Raw genomic sequence first — 24,996 nt, 5'->3', positions numbered from 1 at the left:
TTCTCTGAAATGGGCCTGGTTTCCTAGTAGCCAAACTAACCACCCAGCTTTCTTCGTGCCACATTTTTTTCATCTCCACAAGGATGCTTGAGATGATCTGACCCTGAGCCAGTTCATTGTGTGGGCTGTTTCCAAAGGCAGGAAGCCATAAGAACAGGCTCTACTCGAGGAAATACAGACTATAATAATTTATATAGACTCAGAAATCTCAGGACACATGACATAACAAGGTTTACATGGCATAAACTATTTAGTTATGATTGACATATAAAAAGCTGTATGAATTTAATGTATACAACTCGATGAGTTTGGGGATCAGTGTATACCCATGAAACCATCACCATCAACAAGGTTATAAACACATGCCTCACCTCCCAAAGCTCCTTCCTGCCACCTCCTCCTCTCTGTGGTAAGAACACAGCATAAGGCCTTCTCTCTTAGCAAATTTTAAGTATACAATATAGTATTGTTTACTATAGGCTCATGCTATATATTAGAAGTTTCAGAACTTATTCCTCTTACAGAACCGAAACTATATCCTTTAACCACCACTTCCCTTTCCCCCCTCCCTCTAGACCCTGGCAACCATTTTTATGAGTTTTACTGTTTTAGACTCTGCAAATAAGTGAGATCCTACAGTATGTTTTTCTGTCTCTGGTTTACTTCACATAGCAATGCTACTCAGGTCCACAAATTTATTATCACAAATGGCAAGATTTCCTTTCTTCAAAAGCTGGACAATATTGCATTGCAAGTATATACCACATTTTTTTTATCTGTTCATCTGGCATTGGACATTTAGGTTGTTTCCATATCTTGGCTATTGTGAATAACGCTGCAATGAACACAGGGGTGTAGTTATCTCTTTGAGATACTGATTTCAATTCCTTTGGATACATGTTCAGAAGTAGGATTACTGGATCATGTGATACGTCATTTTTTAATTTTTGAAGATCCTCCATACCACTTCCCATAACAGCTATACCAAGCTACATTCCCACCAGTAGTGCACAAATGTTCCCTCTCCTCCATACCCTTGTCAATGCTTGTTATCATTTTTTTTAAACAACAGCCATCCTAACAGGTATGTGGTGATAGCTCATTGTGGTCTTGATTTTAATTTTCCTGATTATTAGTATTGTTGAGCACCTTTTCATACATTTGTATGACCTCTTTGGAGAAATGTTTATTCAGGTCTTTCACTTGCATTTTAATCAGGTTTATTGGGTTTTGCTATTCAGTTGTATGTCTTATATATTTTAGACATTAACCCCTTGTATGGTTTATAAACATTTTTTCCATTCCATAGGTTGCCTTTTCATTTTATTGTTTCCTTTGTTGGATAAACAAAGGAAAATACATTTTAGTTTAATGTAATCCTATTTGATTATTTTTGCTTTTGATGACTGTGCTTTTGGTGTCATATCTGAAAAAAAATACTACCAGGGCCAATGTCAAGCAACTTTTTCCAAAAGTTTTACAGTTTCATGTCTTAAGTTCAAGTCTCTAATCCACTTTGAGTTGATTTTTGTCCATGGTTTAAGTATCCAATTTCATTCTGTTGCATTAGGGATATCCAGTTTTTTCAACATCATTTATTAAAGATACTGTTCTTTTCTCATTGTGTATTCTTGTATAGCTTTGTTGAAGATTAGTTGACAGTATATGCATAGTTTTATTTCTGGACTCTCTATTCTGTTCCACTGGTCTGTGTGTCCATTTTTATTGTAGTACCATACTACTTTGATTACTATAGTTTTGTAATATAGCTTGAAGTCAGGAAGTGTGGTGTCTCCAGCTTTGTTCTTCTTCCTAAAAATTACTCTGGCAGTTTGGGGTCTTTCATAGTTACAGGTGAATTTTAGGATTATTTTAACTCATTCTGTAAAATATCCACAGCATCCTTTCTTAACAACTTCAGGACACAGGATTTCTGGAGATGATGACTGAGTGCCTGTCACTTCTCCATTCCTATTACTGCTAAAAAAGAGAAGAAAATAAAAGAAATTTGTACACTATCAGTCTCCAAACCATTCCTCTTCTTTCAAAGTCAGTTTCTTTATCCCAGAAAAACACTATATGGACCTAATGAGTTGTTTATTTGCTTTTCAGGCTCTGCTGTAACTGTTCAAACCTGTGAAGGGATAGATCTTTACAACGGCCTGACTGCTTTATTGCAAAAGGCTGAAGACTACATATTCTCCTGCCTATAGACTAAGTCAAACAACTGATCACCCAGACAAGATATTTTTCTTTTTCATTTCTTTATTTTGCCTTCCCCTCTCCTTTGTGCTTTTGATTTAGAGTTCTGTGATGTGTAATGAACAATACACTTCCCAGCAGCCATAAAGCAAGAAAAATTCAGTTAGGATTATAATCACAATTTCAATTATTTACACATCTTAGAAAATATTGCCATTGGGTTCTCAGAGTTATTTACTCTGGTGTTTTCTTCTATTTGGAAGAGCTAAAATATTAGCTCTATTCATTACAAACTGATTGTTTTTAACATGATTCTTCCTCCTCCCCAACCCTGTCTGAAATCCAATTTACAGCCTGCTAAAGGCCTCATAAGTTTTTTATGGATTATTTCCTGGGGTCACATTAATCTGGCTCCTTGTTACTTTGCACTAATTTCACTTTGCCACAGTAAAGTAACGAGATTCGATCTCTCAGGAATTAATCCATAGAGACCTCTTAATGAGGCAAAGCCAGAACCAAGTGCATCTACTGTATTTAATTCCCCCAAGCACAACAGAGAAGAAGTAAGAGGTCATACTGCCCTTCTGGGCAGTGTAACTGGGGTCCAAGTCTGGGGAGAGAGCAGGGAGAGAGGCTGGAAGGGGGAGCAGAGAAGATGCGCAATGAGAACAGACAGAGGCTGGGTATGGCCAAGGCTCTGTGCCTCTTTCTGCCTTCAGTGGGCTAGAGCCAGGACCAGAGTCCATGCGAACCAGGTGGAGGACAGGCAGAGAGGGCAAAAGAAACCCCAAATGAGCTAGATGGGAAGGAGGATATTTCTTTGTTTTCACTGAGCATCTGTTGACATACAGGACACAACTAAGAAGTCACCTCACTTCCGGAGCACACTTTTTATACCCCTTACAAGCACTTTTGTCTTCGGTGGAAGCCTTAGTGATGAGAAGATGTAAAGCAGGATTCTTCCCCTCTTTTCTCTTGTGGAGAAGGTCTGGGGTTGTTAAGATTTCCTTTCCAAGATGCAAAAGCAACAAATGCTTACAAAGTTCTGCAAGGAGTTAAAATGAAAACCTAACAGTTATTTGAGAATAAAAGAAGCAGTTCTCTTAAGTTGTAAACTGAGGATACGAATGACTTGCCGTTATAGTTTTTATGGTGCACTGTTATAGAAAACAGAAAAAGCATTTAAAAAGAATATGGGCTATGAGAATGTGGAGAGAATGCGTGTCAAGCCCCCAGCACAATAACTTGAGGTGAAAAGGCATATAAGAGGTTTCTGATATTTACATTGCTATTCTATTTTCCAAGCCAATTGGTGTTTTTTTGTTTTTTGGGTTTTTTTTGGCCATTGAGCAACAACATTTAGGAATAACTTACTTTTTTATAAAATATATTCATATGTGTCATCTTACTGAATTGTCGTATTGATCAGGTAAGATGAACAGGCAGTATTACCCTGTTTCACAGGCTATGGAGGTTAAGTAACCGATGGTAATTAGTAGCTCTGGGGTGAGAACTAGCATGAGAACTAGCATGCTTCTCTCAGTCTTTTCCTGTCTCCTCTCTTTCTAATTATCTTCCTGTCAAATACAAGAGGCTGCCATCTGGGAAGGATATGAATTTTTCCTGCTGTGTCAGAGACTGAAGGGAAAGTGGATAGAAAGTGTCTATTCAGGATTAAGGGCACAGAGGTTACATGCTGCAACTAACTTTATCAGTAAAAGGAGCTGACACAATCCGTTGATCTCTATCTACCTTGCTACCGGATCTAACTCTCTTAACTGAATGGCTAAGAAAAGTGTTTATGCCCTGACACCTTGCTCTCCCCTTCCAAAAAAAAAAAAAAAAAAGTAAAGTGTCAATGGAAATAAAGCATCACCAGGGAACCATACTCTAGGATGTACATGAAGAAAATGCAAGTTGCACAATCTTGACATTAATATAAAGCCAACATAGAAGCTAGGAAGATTGCATTATCCAAGCTGTTATCTTAGAAGACAAGTTCATTTTGTAGAGGCATTAAAAAGGGGAAATATAATTTCTGGACTTATGGAAGAGATAGTTAAATTGTCTGTTATAGATATGATCAAAATCTATTAGGTGATCAAACTATTGTGTAACAAAAACTGTTAGTGACTGATTCTGGTGTGATAGTAAATTAAAAAGTCATTATAATGATGATAATGTTCATAAATAGCATAATGAAGGGAAGTTTTGAATGATAGTAATCCCATAACTTGTTCTACATCAATAAATCTACTAATATCCCTCAGATAAGATTTGGGCCAGTGTTGGAATCATGAAACTACAGTTCGTAAAGTCCCAGGTTGTCTTCAGTTCATCCATCAGTTCCTCCCAAAAGACTTCAATAGAAGAGCATTCATTAATCACTCTTTAATATGTTGGATGCCTTAAATGATATATTTCATCTCCCTTTCCTTTAGCCTTAGTTGCCAATATACTTTCAGAACTAAAATTAATCAAAAGAAATCAGATTTAGTGATTACACATTGTTCTTGGGCATTTGGTCTTAAGAGATAAAATGATGGGAAGAAAAATCAATAGCTGGTATATTTTTATTCTAGCATTAAGTATTTCAGCTAAAACAAAAACCTCTCTAAGAAGACTTCAAGTCATAAAAGTCCTTCCTCTGAAAGGAGATCCCCATTTGCTAGAGAGAGAGGGAGAAAGAGAGGGGGGGAGCACATGGGATTTGGGCATGACCAATTGTCACATAATCTATCCAAACTACAGTAGGAACTAAACTTTTCAATGTGGAGCCTCTGGCACAGAGGAAAAGCAATAGAAAATTGAAAATGGATACTGTCTACTCAGGGGAAAAAAATGTAAACAATACATGTTTGGGGAAAATTCAGCCTCATAATCAAAGAAATAAAAATCAAAAATTTCATTTTCAGATTTTTTTAATGGATAATTGGTCAAATTCTGCTCATAGCAAAGGATCTAGGGCTTGCTGATTAAAAATTAAATAGCTTAACAATGAAAAATCAGATAAAATATGAGAATCAATAGTTTTTAGAAACAAGACAATTGGTATTATAAAATAGTAAGGTCTGAGAGAAGGGCAACAAACAAGATAAACTCTAAAAGTGACCCAGCTTAATATCTGGGGAGCACTTACTGACCACAGTACAGGGATCAGGGACCCAAATAGAGCACAGCAATCTCCCTGAGTTGAGGAGTTAGATTTTGGGATTCAGAGAGCTCAAGGTGGATAATATTCTGGAGACAGAGTACTGGAGGGAGGGGAGCTTCACTGATAAAGCTCTGGACATCAGCACAGAGGGACCCTGGAGACTCTGGCTAACTACTGACCAGCACAAACATGTGGGAAAATGATAAAGGCGAAAGACAGAAAAGAAGCAAGTGAAACAATCTTTGGAGAAAATACAGGTGAGGAAGAGTTGCTATTTTCCCTAGCTGGAATAGAAAGAACTCTTAACACAGAGAGCATTAAATAGAGTCTTCAGGGAATATGGCCTCAGGAGTAGGCCCAAATTAACTCTAGACTAAAGGCTGCTCTAGGTTTCCCTTAACTAACCTGTCAACAAATAGCTGCGTCTTAGAAAAAAGCCACAAATTATTTAAAGGAATTAAAAAATCCAGCAACTAACAATACAAAATTAACAAAATCTACATCAAACCAAAAATTACTAGGTATGCAAAGAAACAGAAGAATATGACTCATATTGTGAAGAAATATCAATCAATAGAAACAGACCCAGAAATAACACAAACATTAGTAAAAATCAAGGATTTTTCTATAGAAGTAAAGTTTAAGTGTTATCAGGATGATGTGGAAAGTATGAAAACATATAAATCAAATTTATAGAAATGAAAAACAACAAATTCTGAGATGAAAAATAGCCCTGGGCAGGATTAACAGTAGATTAGAGATGGCAACAGCAAGGGATATAAGATAGATCAATAAAACTATACAACATGAAATGTAGGGGATAAGATACCATAGGGAGAAGGAATAAAAAGAGAACCAGTGAGCTGGAGCAGGGGGCAGTATCAAGCAAACTAACATATGTATAATTGGGGTTTCAGAAGAAGGAGAGGCAGCAAAAGTATTAGAAGAAATAAGGGCCGAAGTTGATGAAACTACAAACCCACAGATCCAAGAAACTGAGTGACCTCAAGCAAAAGAAACGTAAAGAAAGCCACAACAAGGCAAGTGATAATTAAATCCCTGAAAACCAGTTCCAAAGAGAAAAATCATGGAAACACAGAATTACATATAGAGGAAGAAAAGTAAGAGTTCCTTCTGTAATGCAGTGGGTTAAGGATCCACTATAGAGGCTCAGGTCACTGCTAAGGTGCAGGTTCAATCCCCAGACTGGTGCAGTGGGTTAAGGATTCAACATTGCTGCAGCTGTAGTGTAAGTCACAACTATGGCTCAGATTTGATCCCTGGCCAGAACTTCCATATGCTATGGATGCAGCCCTCCAAAAAAAAGGAAGAAAACTAAGAATAACAGACTTCTCATCAGAAACAATGCAATCCATGGGATTTGGGGGTTAGTCAATGCAAACTATCACATTTAGAATGAAGCTTCTGTCATCGAAACGGTACAGTACTGGCACAAAAACAGAAATATAGGAGTTCCCGTCATGACTCAGTGGTTAACGAATCCGACTAGGAACCATGAGGTTGCAGGTTCAGTCCCTGCCCTTGCTCAGTGGGTTAAGGATCCGGTGTTGCGGTGAGCTGTGGTGTAGGTTGCAGACGCGACTCGGATCCAGCTCGGATCCCGCGTTGCTGTGGCTCTGGCACAGGCCGGCAGCTACAGCTCCGATTGGACCCCTAGCCTGGGAACCTCCATATGCTGCAGGAGCAGCCCAAGAAATGGCAAAAAAAAGAGACAACAACAACAAAAAAGTTTACAAACAATTAAGTGCTGGTGAGGGTGTGGGGGAAAAAGGAACCCTATTACACTGTTGGTGGGAATGTAAATTGGTGCAACCTCTGTGGAAAACAGTATGGAGATTCCTCAGAAAACTAAAAACAGAATTACCATTGGAGTTCCCGTCGTGGCACAGTGGTTAACGAATCCGACTAGGAACCATGAGGTTGCGGGTTCGGTCCCTGCCCTTGCTCAGTGGGTTAACGATCAGGCGTTGCCGTGAGCTGTGGTGTAGGTTGCAGACGTGGCTCGGATACCGAGTTGCTGTGGCTCTGGCGTAGGCCGGTGGCTACAGCTCCGATTCAACCCCTAGCCTGGGAACCTCCATATGCCACGGGAGCGGCCCAAGAAATAGCAACAACACAACAACAACAATAACAACAACAACAAAAAAGACAAAAAAAACAAAAAACAAAAAAAACCCCAGAAATATAGATCAATGGAACAGGATAGACAGCCCAGAAATAAACCCAAGCACCTATGGTGAACTAATCTATGATAAAGGAGGCAAGAATATACAATGGGGAAAAGACAATCTCTTCAATAAGTGGTGCTGGGAAAACTGGACAGCTACATGTAAAAGAATGAAATTAGAACATTCTCCAACACCATACACAGTCTCAAAATGGATTAAAGATCTAAATTTAAGACCAGATAATATAAAGCTCTTAGAGGAAAACATAGGCTGAATACTCTGACATAAACTGCAGCAGTATCTTCTCAGATTCAGTTCCCAGAGTAATGAAAATAAAAACAAAAAAAAAGGAGACCTAATTAAGTGTAAAAGCTTTTGCAGAGCAAAGGAAAACATAAAACGAAAAGACAACCCATAGAATGGGAGAAAATTTTTGCAAAGAAGCAACAGATAAGGGATTAATCTCCAAAATATACAAACACCTCCTGGAGCTCAACATCAAAAAACAAAGAGAGTTCCCATCATGGCTCCGTGGAAATGAATCTGACTAGCATCCATGAGGACGCAGGTTCAATCCCTGGCCTCCCTCAGTGGATTAAGGATCTGCTGTTGCCATGAGCTGTGGTGTAGGTCACAGATGTGACTCAGATCCAGCATTGCTGTTGCTCTGGCATAGGCCAGTGGCTACAGCTTGATTCAACCTCTATCCTGGGAACCTCCATATGCTGTGGGTATGGCCCTAAAAAGACCAAAAAAAATAAAAAAATTTAAAAAAAATTTTAAAATGGGCAGAAGATCTAAATAGATATTTCTCCAAAGAAGGCATAGAGATGGCCAGAAAACACATGAAAAGATGCTCAACATCCTTAATTATTAGAGAAATGTAAATCAAAACTACTATGAGATTCTGCCTTACATCAGCCAGAAGGGCCATCATCAAAAAGCCTACAAACTAGAAATGCTGGAGAGGGTGTGGAGAAAAGGGAACCCTCTTACGCTGTTGGTGGGAATGTAAATTGATGCAACCACTATGGAAAACAGTATGGAAGTTCCTTAAAAAATTAAAAATAGAACTACCATATGATCTAGCAATCCTACTACTGGGCATGTATCTGGAGAAAACCACAATTTGAAAATACACATGCAGACCCAATGTTCATTGCAGAACCATTTACAATAGCTAAGACATTAAAGCAACCTAAATGTCCATCAATAGAGGAATGGATAAAGAAGATGTGGTACATATATACAATGGAATATAACTCAGCCATAAAAAAGGAATGAAATAATGCCATTTTAAGCAACACAGATAGACCTATAAATTATACTAAGTGAAATTACATAGTTAAAGACAAACATTATATGATATGACTTATATGTGGAATATAAAAAAAGGATACAGGAATTCACATTGTGGCTCAGCAGGTTAAGAAACTGACATTGTGTCTGTGAGGATTGTGTTCAATCCCTGGCCTCACTTAGTGCGTAGATTATCCACTATTGCCACAAGCAGTGGTGTTGCCCTTGCTGTGGTGTAGGCCAGCAGCTGCAGCTCCAAATCACCCCCTAGCCTAGCAACTTCCATATGCTGTAGGTGCAGCCCTAAAAATAAAAAAAAGGAGGGAGGGATACAAATGAGCTTATCAAAGACTCACAGACTTATAAAATACATTTATGGTTACTAAAGGGGACAGGTTGGTAGGGGAGGGAGGGACTGGGGGATTGGGATTGACGTAAGCACACTGAACTATATGAAATGATTGGCCAATCGGAACCTGCTATATAGCACAGAGAACTCTACGCAATATTCCATTATAACTCATGTGGGAAAAGAATCTGAAAGAGAATTGAAGTGTGTATATGTATAACTGAATTGCTTTATTGTACAGCAGAAATTATCACAAACTTGTAAATCAACTATACTTCAATAAAACTTTAAAAAAATAAAAAATGGATAAGCAATAAGGTCCTATAGTATACTATATAGCACAGGGAACTATATCCAATCTCTTGGGATAGACCATGAAAAGGAATATATATATATATATTTGGGTCACTTTGCTGTACAGCAGAAATTGGCACAACACTGTAAATCAACTACACTTTAATTTTTTAAATGTAAAAAAAAGAATGCAATCCAGAAGACAGTACAGTTATAACTTTAAAATATATATTAAAAAAAAAACTGTCAACCTAGAATTCTGTAATCACTGTAACTATCTTTCAAAATGAAAGTGAAGAGTTCCCATGTGGCTCAGCAGGTTAAATATCCAGCATTGTCACTGCAGTGGCTCAGGGTGTTGCTGTGGCCCAGATTTAATTCCTGGCCAGAAACTTCCATATTTTGTGGCCAAAAAATAAAATAAAATAATGAAATAAAGACTGGAGGGAAAGAAAGAAAAACAAATAACTATATCTTCTATCATGAGTCTATAAGATAGGACATGAGACAAAGGAACAGACTCATGAAAGTGGGGGGAAAGGATGCTCACTTTTGTAAGTTGTTCAGGAAAAGACCCCTTCTGAAGAAGTGACATTTAAACAGAGCCCTGAGGGAGGCAGTCACGAATATATCTTTGTGTGAAAGAGATAAAAGCAAGTGCAAAGGACCTGGGACAGAATTGTGCTTGGTGTGTTCAGGGAACAAGGAGGCCAGTATGGTTTTATATCAGAGTGAGTGGGAAGAGAAATAACAAAAGGAGAAGGTGTGTACAAAGACCTACCATTCAGGAAAGAGTTGCTGTTGTTCAGGAGAGAGAGGATGGGCTTGGGGCAGATTGGTGGATGTGGTAGGTAGCATAAGAGCTCCCCAAAGGTATCATATCCTAATCCCAGGAACCTGTGAATATATCACCTTACATGACAAAGGTAACTTTGCAGATGAGATTAAGTTAGAGACACTGAGGTGGAAGACCATCCTGGATTAACTGGCTGGGCCCAATTCAATCCCGTAGGTCTTTTCCCAGCTCTGAACAGAGGGAGATTGGACCATGGAAGCAGAGCCAGAGAGAAGCAACACTGCTGGCTTTGAAGATGCAAGAAGGGACTATGAGCCAAAGAATATGCACTAGGAGCTGGAAAGGGCAAGGAAAAGGATTCTCCCCTGGAGCTTCCAGAAAGGAACACAGTCCTGCCAATACCTTGAGTCTCAACACTCATTGAGACTCCTGCCAGATTTCTGACCTACAAAACTGTGAGAAAATAAATGTGTGTTCCCTTAAGCTACTAGATCTGTGGTATTTGTTATAGCAGTAGTAGAAAATGAACACAGTAGGGATGAAGGTAGAAATGTCCCTCTGGCTGCAGGAGAGGGAACTAACTGGGAAACAGAGAGGTCAAAACTAAAGGCAGGGAAGCAGCAACAATCAGCTTTGCTTTTTCTGAGTCCAGGTTTCAGTTCTTGCATTTAGCCCTTATTTAAACAGGGGTATGTTAATGATCCTCTACCAATGCCAATCATAAACAGAGAAATTTTTAGCATTCTTTTCCATTTAGAAAAACAAAACATGCCTCTCAAAACAAAGATGTTATATGCACACCACACACACACACACACACACACACACCCCACACATATACACACAATGGAACATTACTCAGCTATAAGAAAGAATAAAATACTGCCATTTGCAGTAATGTGGCTGGACTTGGAGAATATTATACTTAGTGAAATAAGTCAGACAGAAAGACAGTTACTGTATGATGTCACTTCTATGGGGAATCTAAAGATTAATACAAATGAATGTATATGTGAAACAGAAGCAGACTCACAGATACAGAAAACAAACTTGTGGTTACCAAAGGGGAGAGGGAAGGGAGAAGGGGCAAGATAGGAGTATGGGAGTGACAGATACAAACCACTATGCATAAAATAAACAAATGTATATTGTATATAATAGGGACTTATACCCATTATTTTTTAATAACTATAATGGGATATAATCTGCCAAAAATACTGAATCACTATCCTGTACACCTGCAACTAACATAATATTGTAAATCAACTATATGTCAAAAAGAAAGAAAGAATTCATATTTTTATAAACCATGGACTGGAAGACTGAGCAGTGTGGTTAAATTCCAGCTAGAAAAGACTTACAGGCTGATTTAAGAGAAAGTGATTAGAGGAAGAAGCACTTTAGTTAGTATCCCATAAAAATCAACTTCAGTAATATTAAATAAAAGTCACTAAAGATGATTTCTGCAAAGGCAGAAATCACAAATCACTTTCCATGGAGGTACCTTCCGTGTCTTTTGCCGACCCCTCTTCTGGTGGTGGCGTGGGGCCAGGCGTGTGAAGTAAGCATCCATCACCAGAGCGGGGCTGTCAGCTTCAGAAACTCCGTTGCTCGAATGGGAGGATTATCAAGACCACCCCTTGAGTCCTAGCCTTCTATAGCCCTATTTCCAGAGCCCTGAAGTCACTCTTAATAATCTGAGTGAGATCAGTCAATACCCTTCATGCCCACATGGATGAAAGTCATGGCATAACAGTCACTGAGCCTAACATGTCTCTACAGATTTGCAGCATCTGGCCGACATCTGGCCCCCTCAGGAGAGTGTTGCTATCGCCAGAAAGCTTTTCTTCTTTTCAGAGCTGCCTTCTCCAGCCCATAAACTCCCAATGTCTCCAGTTCCCTTTTATGGAAACAGATTTCTTTTTCTGTCAAAGCAAGATACTGAGGAGAGTCAAAGGGAAAAAAAATTCCTCCTCATCTTCAAGAAAGACATGAGGGCATAGCCCACAGAGCAGAGGACATAGACCTATGCCACAAACAACTCGTCAGTGCCTCTCCTCAGAGAAAGCAGGGTCACAGAGACAGAGACCCGCTACCAATTTTTGACCACTTGCTATGCATTACTATTGCGCCTGACTGTGTACAGGCAAGTATAATTATCTCATCTTTAAAGATAAAGAAAGCAAAATGAAGAAAGATAATTTGCCACAGTTCTCACAGCTAATCTACGGCAGTCAGGTTTCGAACCCATGTCTACCTGACTCAACTAGGCTTAAGCCTTCTGACATATAATGAAGAAAACTCCTGGGTTCCTTGGCATCTCTCTCACACATATTCAAATGCTCCAATGGAAGGCTGAACCACGCACAGCCCATGATGGAACTCAGCAACAACTAGCGCCTCCAATGGTCTCATCCAGAAAAGAATCCAGTGTATATCTGCTACCCGGAGCCAGGGGTTGCACCAAGAGCCAAACTATCCACAAATAAAGAAGAACTCTGATTTGGTTGGAATTCGTTTTTAACTGCACTGGCACATTTGCACTTCTGTGAACCCGTTTCCTCTCATTCATCCACACCTAATGTGAGCCCAGCCTTTTGGTCTGTGCAACTGGGGCTTCTTCCCAATGACTCACAGCTAGTGATGGAAATCCACCCAGATGGCTATCAGGAATCTAAGCGCTAATCCTACTGGCAGTATAGGACTGCAGGTGAGAATGGGTGATTAGGGGGAAAACAGACTTGGGTTCAAATCCCAGCTGTGCCACTAACTCGACATACATCCCATGGGTAAATCACAGCTTTCCTCACCTCGGTTTTCCCCCCTTGTAAAATGAGGATAGCAAGACGTCACAGGGTTATGACAAGGACAATGAGGTAATGTGCGTAAATCTCTTAGTACAGTGGCACACAGTAAGCAGTCAACAAATGTTAGCTATTAGTGCTATTACCACATAGCTCAGGACACAAGTGGCAATTAAAACCAAGGACAAACAACACAGGCCAGAGCAATGAGTCCTTCATTCACTGTGAACCTCCAGAGAGATCTTAGCAGAAACCAAGCTGAAGCTGGGTAGCTCAGGGAGGAAAGCTCATCAGCAGCACATCTGAAATGTTTCCAGACATTTCCCCAGATGTTGTACTCCAACTAGCCATGGCCTGCCACCCTGGGCTCCTCACCTATCCTGGTCCCTCCAGTGGGAGCATACACAGATGATCCACTGGGGTGAGAAAAGACAATATTAGGACTTCCATCTATATTGTTATGGTTTTTAAACTTATATTTGATATACTTAGAAATAAAGATAATTATATTAATATTCATACTGAATCTAAAGATACACATATAAATATACTTGGGATATATGCTCCTTTGTTTACTAATAGGGAGTGAAACCTGGCAAAAATGTGAAGATGAGTATTCTCTCCATTTTTTTTCTTTTTTTCTTCCTTCCTCTTTTTTTTTTTTTTTTTGGCTGAACCTGTGGCATGTGGATGTTCCAGGGACTGAACCCACTCCGCAGCAGCAACCAGAGCCACAGCATTGACAACACCTGATCCTTAATCCACTGTACCACCAAGGGACTCCTCTATCAAATTCTTAAATAGATACAAGGTTATAAGGTCAAGTCCCTTCTGGGGCTGAGGTGGTAAGTAAACAGGGATCAAGGGAACAGTGGAGAGAGTAGAGAACTGGGGAGTTCATGTCCTATCTCCAGGTGTTCGAAATCCAAAATAGTTTGAACATCCGTAATCATCTGTTTTATAACATTTACTGAGCACGTCAAGGTGGCAGAAATCATTCAGACCACAAGCATGAGGTGGGTGAGCTCAACCTCGGTGCTATCAGTTGACCATTCACTGGTCCCTCTAATGTGCTACCTGTAGAAGTCAGCACAGAGCCGTAACCCAATTTATCAAGGAAGCTTGGGCAGGGCTCTGGACTGGGAGTCAGAATGCTTGGATTTAAATCCTAGCTCTGCTATTTACTGATGTGACATATCATTGGGCAAGTCATTTAACTCTGAGAATCAGTTTCCTCATCTCTTTCTAGAATAATAATAATACCTCAAAGGGTTGTTGTGACCTCTAAGTGGGATGATGTATGTCCAAGGACTTTGATGACAGTTGAATCTAAATCATTCGTCTCATGGCAGCCGAGCCAAGCAGAACGATGACTGACGGGTGAACACTAGTTGATTGTCTGCCATGTGGAAGACGGAGGAGAACTGTTCTTGTCATCCGGGATGGGAAAATCAATGCAAAGAAGATTTTTTTGGAGCAGAACTAAAAATCCACACTGCCTTGGCAAATATCAGATTCCCCATCATAGACATGTTCAAGCTGAGGCTACATATCTAGAGATTTTGTAAAGCAGACTCATTTTGAGTGAGAAGTTTGGTGCGGACAAGTTTTACTAAAGTTTCATCATTCTAAGCCAAATAAAATGAGAACTATTTAAGGAGTAATATGATTGCTAACAATTTTCAGCCCCCCTTGCAGGTCAAGGGGGAAATGATGGATATTGGGGACAGAGGTAGATTTTGATAGACATCTAATTCATACAGCTCCTAATTCATCCACATGAGACCTGCCTCCCAAAAGTCCCTCAGGTCCCCACCATGTAAAATAAGTTGCTCGACAATTCACTTAGCCTGGTGTCCAAGATCATATGATTTATTCCCTACTTACAGAGATGCTGTTCTGGAAAGATGCTGAAGGGGAATAAATCATATTGGTGTCAAAACTATAAACAAGTCATTCACAAATATTTTATCTCCAGCCCAGACCCAGACCTTGCCTTTGAGGGCCAGATGCATACAGTCAACTTACAACTTACCATCTAACTTCCACGCTTCCTAAAACAAACCTGTCATGTTTCCTTCCCCCACAACTTCTAGCGTTCCTCATCTTGATGAATGACACCAGCATCCATCCATTTGCCCAACTCAGAACGCTGGGGTCATCTGTGCCCCCACTTACTCCCTCCCTCCTCATGCCCTGTTAATTTGACATTCTAAACACCTCTTGAATGTATCTACTCTTTTCCCTCTCTTCCACCACTCACTACCTTGGGCCAAGCTTCCATTACCTGTTGCCTGGACCACTGCAGTGGTCCCCAGTGCTCTTCCTCATCCAGTCCTGCCCTCCTCCCATTGCTCACTCTATGAGCTTTCCAATACTCCTAAAACGAAGCTCAAAATGAGCTACAAGGTGCTGTGCTGTCTGGCTCTGACGAAGAGCTCAGCTCATCTCCTTTCTCTTCACCTCGGTCATGTTGACCCTCTTTTTGTTTCTTGTCCTCTCACACTTCCATCCATCATAGGGTCTTTTCTCAGACCTTCCCTCTGCCAGGAAGACTCTTCCCTCTTTTATAGGCCTCCTTAGGTCCTACTCATACTTCGTGGGGATCACCTGAGAAGCATCACCATTTCTTCCCGGAAACCTTGTTACCTCTCAGGCCAGCTCCAATGTGCCTGTTTTAGGTGCTTAAGGCAACAATTTACCCTTGTCACAGACAAAGATGTATATTTGTGTGTGATTATTCTTATGGCTGTGTATTTCTCCCAGCAAGCTACAAAATACACATGCGCAAAAACAGTGGCATTTTTGCTTTCCACTAGGTCCTAGAATGTTGCACAGTGCCTGCAACATTATAGGTGCTCAGTAAATATCTGGCTAATAATTTACAAACCAATAACGATGAATGAAACCAGGAATAAATGTTGTGTGTGCTTGTGCAAGTCTCTTGATCTCTCCTGCCCTGATTTTAACTCTGTGAAATTTGGAGGCAGAGGAAGCAGATAAGAAATGAACAGGAGAGGGAATCACATGGCATCTAGCATCGCCAAGGACTCAAATCCTTTTGTCCCAAAAGGCAAAAATTTAAAAACGCTAATAAAATAAAAGATCCAAACAGGAAGTTGTGCTCCCGCTAAGCTCACAAATGCATGCTTTTTTCCCCCCATAAATAGAACAAACAGATGCAATCTGCAAGGCCCACAGCACATCTGCGCAGATAAGCAGCAGCACTGGGGTGTCCTGGGAAAGAACTGCTTTGCATACTTGCCCACGTGTGCACAGGCTCACACGTTCTTTCCAGAGAGCCATCCTTCAGAGAACTGGGCTTGTGGTCTTGGATATATTCTTCCAGTTCACCTTCAGTCCCTGTGTTTGAAATATATATTTTTTAAGACGTTTTCAAGAAAGCGTTGCTTGCTGAAGGGCTTCTTCCCTCCCTGCCACCCTCCCTTCCTCAACCTCTCACATTTGAGTGTTGTCAAGTTATCATGTGTTGACTAATCAAAACAACGGGAATATGAGAAATGACTACAAGCTCTATGCCAAGTATGAAAATCGCCTGAAGGAGGTGGTGGCACCAGCCAATCAAAGACTCAACTTTCTTTCTGAGAAAATAGGACTTTGATTTACTTACAGTATTTTCTCCTAAGGATCTCAAAGTCTTTTTTTTTTTTTTTTTTAAGTATTTAAGAGATTACCTGGTAAGGAGTTTTCTTAGGCCAGGCAGACAAACTAAGGCATGTGGCCCCCTTTGTTAAAACAAGGCAGTAGCTGAAATCAATTGAAAGTGATTTCTGTATTCCCACAGGAGACAATGCTATGAAAAGAGGTGGGAATGGGAATGATTTGCTCTGGGAGCCCTGGCCACAGAGCCTTTTAATCTAATTTGCATATGAGACCCAGGAGTTCCTGGAATTACATTCCCATGTGGCCCCTATACGCCCACCCCTGTTTCCACCACGGACTATGTGGTGCTTTTTTTGGTAACTGGACATTAAGCTTAATAAAAGCAGCAAAGTTCCGCTAAATCGCTTAGAAAACCAGGCATATGAATACACCATGGTAAAATGGTGACATCTTCAAGAGCCTTCGGTAGTTACTGACACAAACAAGGGAATACTGTATCTACTAGCAGTTAAGCCAAAAAAAGAAAAGAAGTTAATGTTTCCTACTCAATATATTTTCTTCATTCAAACTTCAGACAACCTCACCCTACCACACCCAGCTACTTGTGACTGGTTCCAAAGAGTGACACCAGCTGGTGAAAGATGACATTCTTGCAACTCTTTCCCTCCAAAGACTTATAGTGAGACTTCTCCAGTAGACTATACACTGCATCATCTGTGTTCATCGTTCTGTCCCCGGAGAGACAAGCTCCAGGGCGAAATCACCCTTCCGAAGCTGCTCCCCGATCAAACCTTGGGAAGTGAAACCAGGGCCATACAGATCAGCTCGGACTGCTGGCTCCCCCTTCGGAAGCTGAGTCACTGACCTGGCCAGTTCGCTTCATTGCTTGGAAAGTGGTCAGACTGAACAGGACATGTAGTGATTAGTAATTCAGACAGGTCTCAGAGCTTCATGTTTTTCACTGTCAGGCGCCAACTGCAGCCTTTTTTCTTGGAGTCAACAGGAAGTGAGAAGAGCAAGCCAAATCTGACACCACTTGACGTAACCAGCAATGGACTTCAGCCCTCTTTTCTCCACCCAATAACACAGAGATTTTCAAAGTGAGTCCCTCTAGTTAAACACATAAACCTAATACTGGGGGTAGAATAAGGAATTAAGCATTGAAGAAAACCTATTTCAACAACTCAAACTTAACCCTTTTTTCTTTGCTGGGTTTCATTTAATAAAAAAGTAAATTAAAAAAAAAGTTAAATCTCGGGTATAGATCTGAAAATGATAAGAATAAAGAAATCATATTTATTAATTAAGCTACTTCTCATACTAATTAGAAAAGGATTGTCACTGAGGCAGACATAACATCAACTTTCCTGATGAATTTTTTTTTCATCATGATGCATTTGTGAAATATCCTAAACTGGGCAGAGTAAGACATGGCCACGTAGTCAAACGTGAAACAAATAGATTTTTATGAAACATTTCCCATTTCTGATTACAATTACTGTTGAGATGATTGATTCATGTCCAGCTATTTCCAGCTACAGTTGTGGTACTGGCAATGAGATTTAAAATTTGATCATTTTACATGGACTGTTTGGTGAAGGAAAGGAATAGGTCTATGTCTTTGCACTTACCCCTGTTTTTCTCTATTTTCTGTCTTCCCTCTCCAAGCCATCCCATTCCTAGTCCCCAGATTACTTTTCCTAAAATATTACTGCTGTGCATTTATTCACTCGAAGCTGGTTGAAACCTGACCACATGTCAGTGGTCACTTAGCTAAACACAGACAAGAAAAGGTAAACATGATGGTTTCACCCTTGGAAAATTTAGAACCAGTGATACTTCTCTAGTCAAAAGTCTTCTGAATTTTCCCAGGACTATGAGATCCAGTTCAAACTTCAACCTGACAGACCCGAATTCCCACATTCAGCCCTTACCAAAATTATCTTCTCCCCAAGTGCCCACGGTCAAGCCCAAACGTCTGCCTCTCCATCTCATTGTCTAAAATGACCCTTCCTTTGCATGTCCAAATTTCCTCAGAACCTGTAACTCACCTTTCACAAGACCATGTCAAATCACCCAGCCTTTCCCTTTTCCTAAATTCCAAAAGCCCAGATTATCAATTTTCAGTTTGACACTATCCCACATACACTATTCCAACCATAATTTAACCCTAAATACATACATACATACATAAGAGTATACCTATATACATATCTGTATATTAAGGAATTAAAGGACTTGGGAAATTCATTCTATAATGAAACCTGGGGCAAATGCTCCATTGGTGTAAAGAGGCTGGGATTATTATTTCACAAAAAGGGAGAGGCTGTCCAAGCCATGTTTTTAGACGGGATACAAACTTCTCATGTAACCCAGATAGGATGATCTTTAAAGAAAGTTCATTATTAATATAGGAAGTTAAATTTATTTCAGGAGAAACCAGTAGCTCCCAGAAACAGAAGCCCTTAGTCTTTCCCAAATCCATCTGCAAAGCCCCAGAGTTTCTCCTTTCTGCTTCCCCTTCCCTGATCCTCCACCACTCACACCCCCACCTGGCCCCAAGGAGACTCCAAACATTAGCACCTGGCCATTTAGGGTCAAAGAAAGGAAGAGTGGAGGAGTCTACCAGGGCTTCCTTTTCTGTAGGGATAATGGAGGTACCCTAAGGAAAGAAGACATCAAAATGTGGAAGAAAACAGGAGAGGTTTTCCTGGAGCAAGAGAAGGAGAGAAGAGGAGCTTGGGGCATGACTGTGTGGAAATGTGGAAAACACCTGGAACACCTAGGCCACCTGGCCCCATCTCTTCATGTGGGACAAAGGATTAAGTTGGCTCACCCAGTTCCTCATTATCCCCATCTTCTCCATGTGATGTATGACTCTGAGGCAATTAATTACCCAAATTCTTCAGAAGGAAAAAGGAAAAAAGAACAGTAATCACCAATGTGGAATGAACCACCCAGTACATCACTGCACATCGTAAACTAGTCTGAAGGACATCCCTGACAACGACTAGGGATCTAGGAAACGATAAAGCTGAGTACCACCCTGCTCCCCAGCTCCACTGCCAGTTTCCAACACCCCCAGCAGATATGCTGAAGGCCCAGTCACACCCAGCACTAGAGGAGCAAAGACACCCCCACTTTGGGGAAAATGAGGACATTAAAAAGAAGGCTTCCTTTGACTACCTTCTCTCTGTGTCTCCCCACTTGCCCACTGATGTTTCAGTCCCAATGTAAACACTGTTCCATCTGACGAATCATCTTCAGCCTTATGAACTATTGTGTCAAAATAGTTTCTTAAAATATGTGCTGAATGAGCATCACTTTTTTAGCTGCCCAAAGGGCTCCCGGGCAGCTATTCCATCCCAGATATACTTCTACCCGGGGACCACACAGAAGGCTGGCCCAGTCTAGCAATAATTTTTTCTTTCTAGGTGCCCACAGCTTTGAAGCCAACTGTCATGCCTCTTGGTTACACAACAGTATCAAGCATGGGGTATGCCAATACTTACGTTCTCCATCGTGTAGGCCTGCTACAGTCATTTCATGTGTGTGCCAGGAGTCAATGTATCTTTAGTCACTTTCTTTATCTGTAAAACAAATAATAATAACACATACTCACAACCATAGAGTGATAAAGATGAAATGAGTTGGTGTGATCTTACTGTTGAGACCAGGTGTTAGAAAAATGTTCTGCAAAGGACCAGATAGAAACTGAAGTTTCACAGGTCATGCAGCCTATGAGTCAATACTCACCACTGTCATTGTAGAGCAAAATCAGTCTTAGACAAATGAGCATGGCTGTGTTCCAATAAAACTTTATTTATACAGAGAGGCAGAAAACCAGATTTGGCCCATAGGCAGTAGTAGTTCAATGGCCCCTAGATTAAAGGATAAAAGTTCAATACATTTAGTATGATTCCATTAATTACCTAATCAATACTGGCAGTTCTTCATGTGCACATTTTATTTCTCTTTTCGGGTAACATCCAGAATTGAATTCTGGGTACCTTAACTTACCTATCATCACTGCGGCCACTGATGCAGCAAGAAAACACAGGAGGGTTTTCATCTTGCTTATACGTGCATATCATCTAGTGGTAGAAAAGTGTAATTGCAAGATTTTTTTTCAGGTCCCAGGTCTTGTTCAATCACATCCTTGGTAAGGGGGCAGTTTCATCAGTTTGCCCACAGCCGGCATCTGGAACTGCACTAAAAGACCAGTCCAGTCCACCTCACTTCAAGCAAGTTTGATGGGGGTTCTTTTGACTCAGAGTTTTATGTAGACAACCAGAAGTGTTCACTGAGGGGATTAAAAAGAATATATTTAAGAAATAAACTATTGTTTTTTAATCAATTAACTGATGTTTAATGATACTAACAAATATAGAGAAACAATATTGTATAGGTATGTTTTTATCTTGAGATTAGCCTTCACTGAAGCATAGAATGAACCTTCACATAGGGTAGAGGCAACTCTTTGAATTCAGGCAGAATTTCTCTTTATGTTCTTCATTAAGCTACTGTCTACTGATCACCTTCTATGCTTCATACTTCTCTACCCTCCACACTGCCCCACACTGCATTTGCTACTGCCTCAGCTTTTTGCCAATAACACTAACTGTTGAAAATCCTCAGTCTCCTTCTGCAGCTGTGCAGAGGTTAGGACTTAAACAGAGCCTTCATTAAAAACCACCACTCTAGAACTCAGGCTCTTCATGTTTAACTTTCAGTGGAGAGCCTCTCCACCAGCATATTCACCGATAAAATTTTGGATACATCAATGCCTGGAGAATGATGTATTGTTATCAGTATTAAGATTATTTGTTATTATGGTGAGGTAAGGATATCAGAAGATGCAGTTTTGAAGACCATGCAGTGAGTGAGGACAAAGAAAGTCTTCCAGCTCTATACTTCCCTGATAAACTTCACTCACCAAATAGAATTCATTTATGGACATTTAGGAAGCTACATTATAAAAAAAAATTTTTTTGTTTTTTTTTTTGTTTTTTGTCTTTTTGTTGTTGTTATTGTTGTTGTTGTTGTTGCTATTTCTTGGGCCGCTCCCGCGGCATATGGAGGTTCCCAGGCTAGGGGTTGAATCGGAGCCATAGCCACCGGCCTACGCCAGAGCCACAGCAACGCGGGATCCGAGCCGCGTCTGCAACCTACACCACAGCTCACGGCAACGCTGGATCGTTAACCCACTGAGCAAGGGCAGGGACCGAACCTGCAACCTCATGGTTCCTAGTCGGATTCGTTAACCACTGCGCCATGACGGGAACTCCATAAAAAAAAAATTTTTGAGCTGTTAACAATTTGATTTTTTTTTCCCCTCCTTGAAATCAGTAAGAAATCATTGGGTTCATATGCCATAAGCAAGTTCATGTTCCAGTTCATATCCCATCAGCAGCAGGACTGAGGGCTGGAGTTGGGATCTTTATCAGTACCATCAGAGGAAGCCACCCGACTTCACACCGCACCCCAACCTCAGATGGCCTTGCCTGTCCTCCTCCATCTTGAGACTCTTAAGCCTCCAGAGTTTCTCAAATGCTGTTTCACCATCATCACTGCAACTGCCACCTGCCTTCCATAGCAGCTGGCTTGGGACCTGTTTCCCATCTCTTATCCCAGGCTCACTTCCTGGGTATCTGGGGCCCTTCTGCCTTCATTCCTACTGCCTTGACTTAAAAGGATCTGCCTCCTGTGCTTTTGAGGAAATTCGCAACTCCATTCTACATTTCTAAACAAACAAACAAAAAAATCCCTATTTTGTTTCCCCCAAATCATGAAGCCAACCAGGAAAACTGGACTGAATTGGCCACAGAGCTCTTTGGACTTTCGTTGTGATTTTTGGCTACTTGCTCCTCCCGGTAGTTTAGACGACATGTCAGATTTTCCACAGTGGTCATGCAACATACCCATTCCTCCTTACTCCCACCTTGGGACTCACCCAGCAAATTTCAGGATGCCCTTGGGATCATGTACAAAGAGTGTTGGGCATTAAAATAACATGGACAAAGTTCTTACAAGACTATAATTCTGTGCTTGGCTGTGATAGCAATTAGTTGAGTGATCATGAGATAGCAATTTCCTCCTAAAATAGGAGGTTGGCCTCTATGTGCCATCAAGTTGCTCTCAGCTCAAATATCACTCTGGATGTACCTTCAATTGTTTTTTAAAGAGGCCACCTGGGTTCTAATTACAATCCATGATTCCTCATTTTAGGTAAAGCTGCCCAAAAAGGACTTTGTGATGCCTGGTCCTATCGACCTTCCAACCCTCTGTTACCAATATCCTGAAATTTCCAATTTTTAGGCCATTACTGGGTAAATTCTCTGCCATGGGCATTGCTTAACATTTCTTCCAGAAATGCTCTTGACACTGAAGGATCATCCAACATGGATTCGAAATTGTCCAGTTACAAATCCTGTACCTGATTCCAGTCAGAGTTGCCTTTCCTCCCATATCAAACCCCTCAGGGTCTGGAATGAGCATGGACTTCACTGCCCTTCATCTTAGAAAGGATCTGGGGATCCTTCCAGATACCATGTAGGTTTCCTTCAATTTCAGAATTTCTGTTTCCAAGTTCTACAAGAAAGAGATATTTTTGAATTTTTATTTATGGCCTGTATCCTGCTTATGCCAGCATATGCGTCAAAGATACCACAACTAAAATAGGATTTTTATAGGAAAACAGAATTTAGGGCCTTAATTAATTGCTGACATCATATGTACTCCCTCGGAAAACCAGCTATTCAGAAACGGCTTTGCTCCCTTCTAGCATAACTTACCCCCTACCCGTCCATTATTATTAAGGACATATGCACAAAAGCAGAATCTGCGCCTTGTTGGACTTCTTCCATGCCAGCCATACATACCCCAACTGATGTTAGAATCCCTCCTTTTTCCCATTACAATTGGTTATTGTGCAAATGAATATGTTCTCCCAGGAACAGATTGTGATTTTACGGCGGCAGGGGGTGTGGGGGGGCAGAAGGGGCATTGGAAGCAGATGAACCCTCAGCAAGCAGTACTCGGACTTCACCAGAAATGCCCTGCAATGAGACACAGGGGAAGAAATAAACACCAAAAAAAGGGAGAGGAAAAAAACAGAATACAAGGTGAGGTAAATTATTTTAAAAGAAATTTGGAGCCAAGTTCTTTAAGAAATGTTAGCTATTTGATAGCAGGTACATAAATTTTCCGAATTTTCCCCCTCAAGGCAGAAACTTTAAGGAGGATTCTTATAGACTTACATATTGAGGTGTATTCCTCTGCTTTTCCTGGACATGGCAACCTGTGTTCCAACAAAATAACGATTTTACTACTTTTTTGTTCTTACATATATTTCTATACCATTGCTTATATTAGTCTCACCACCTGGAATACCTACCTGTTCTCTGCCATAAGAACGTTCCATGCATTCTTCAAGGTCTTTCTCAGATACCACCCTCCTCAGCATGTCATAACATGCAAAGGAAGAATGATGAGCAAGCCATGGCGAGATGAGATTTGATGTTTCATAGGGACTAATCTTGGTCATTTTTGTGGTGGTTTTCATTTTGGAAGCAGACATGACAGACTGCAGAATGGACCAATTGGTAAAAGAGATTTGATAAGCTTATCAGAGAACTTTCTAGAACTGTGTTGTTCCTTGCTGATGATTTAGTGACTATTCCCTGAAACACAGTTGATCTTGTTTGTCCAAAGCCATGCCCATCTCATAATCAGCCAAAGGGATGGTCTTGGAGTACAGAGCTGGGAAGAAAGTGTGATGGGAAGCACAAGTACACACAAAGAAAAATGAAAGAAAACTACAAAGACAAAAGTCATTATCTCAACTGGCAGAGCTACAGTTCATTGACATTTCCTATGTTCAGGTAGTTTGTTAAGCACTTTTCACACTTAACAAACACTGAGCCTTCATTAAAAACAAAAATAGAGTTCCTGTTGTGGATCAGTGGTAATGAACCCCTCTGATGTATCCATGAGGATGTGGCTTTGAACCCTGGCCTTGCTCAGTGGGTTAAAGATCTAGCGTTGCCGTGAGCTATGGTGTAGGTAGCAGACATGGCTCATATCCCATGCTGCTGTGGCTGTGGTGTAGGCCAGCTGCTGTAGCTCCAATTCGACCCCTAGCCTGAGAACTTCCATATGCTGCAGGTGTGGCCCTAAGAAAAAGCAAAACAAAACAAATAAACAAAAAAAAAAAACAAGACCCTAGGAGGTGAGCAGGAGTGTCTTCATTTGACAGCTGAGGAAGGAGGTTCAGGAATTTGCCC

At 40.6% G+C, this 24,996-nt stretch overlaps 1 long non-coding RNA gene across 5 annotated transcripts; it reads right to left on the bottom strand.

The window, feature by feature from the left end:
* Positions 1-1,398: 1,398 nt before the first annotated feature.
* Positions 1,399-24,656, bottom strand: LOC125129088 (uncharacterized). Of its 5 annotated transcripts, XR_007135411.1 has the most exons (10): positions 23,971-24,655; positions 23,593-23,769; positions 23,148-23,302; positions 20,732-21,014; positions 20,468-20,592; positions 20,224-20,301; positions 19,548-19,614; positions 17,577-17,777; positions 16,349-16,450; positions 1,399-1,980 (listed from the first exon to the last, which is right to left on the bottom strand). It is a non-coding gene; the product is annotated as an uncharacterized LOC125129088 (long non-coding RNA). The 5 variants fall into 5 exon arrangements; XR_007135410.1 differs by having other exon boundaries at positions 1,399-3,247; positions 16,349-17,777; positions 23,971-24,656; XR_007135409.1 differs by having other exon boundaries at positions 16,349-17,777; positions 23,971-24,656.
* Positions 24,657-24,996: the final 340 nt, after the last annotated feature.

Source organism: Phacochoerus africanus, chromosome 6, assembly GCF_016906955.1.
Source record: "Phacochoerus africanus isolate WHEZ1 chromosome 6, ROS_Pafr_v1, whole genome shotgun sequence".
NCBI classification, from domain to species: Eukaryota; Metazoa; Chordata; class Mammalia; order Artiodactyla; family Suidae; genus Phacochoerus; species Phacochoerus africanus.
Note: the sequence above shows the minus strand (reverse complement) of the source record. Positions and strands in the feature narration are given on the sequence as shown.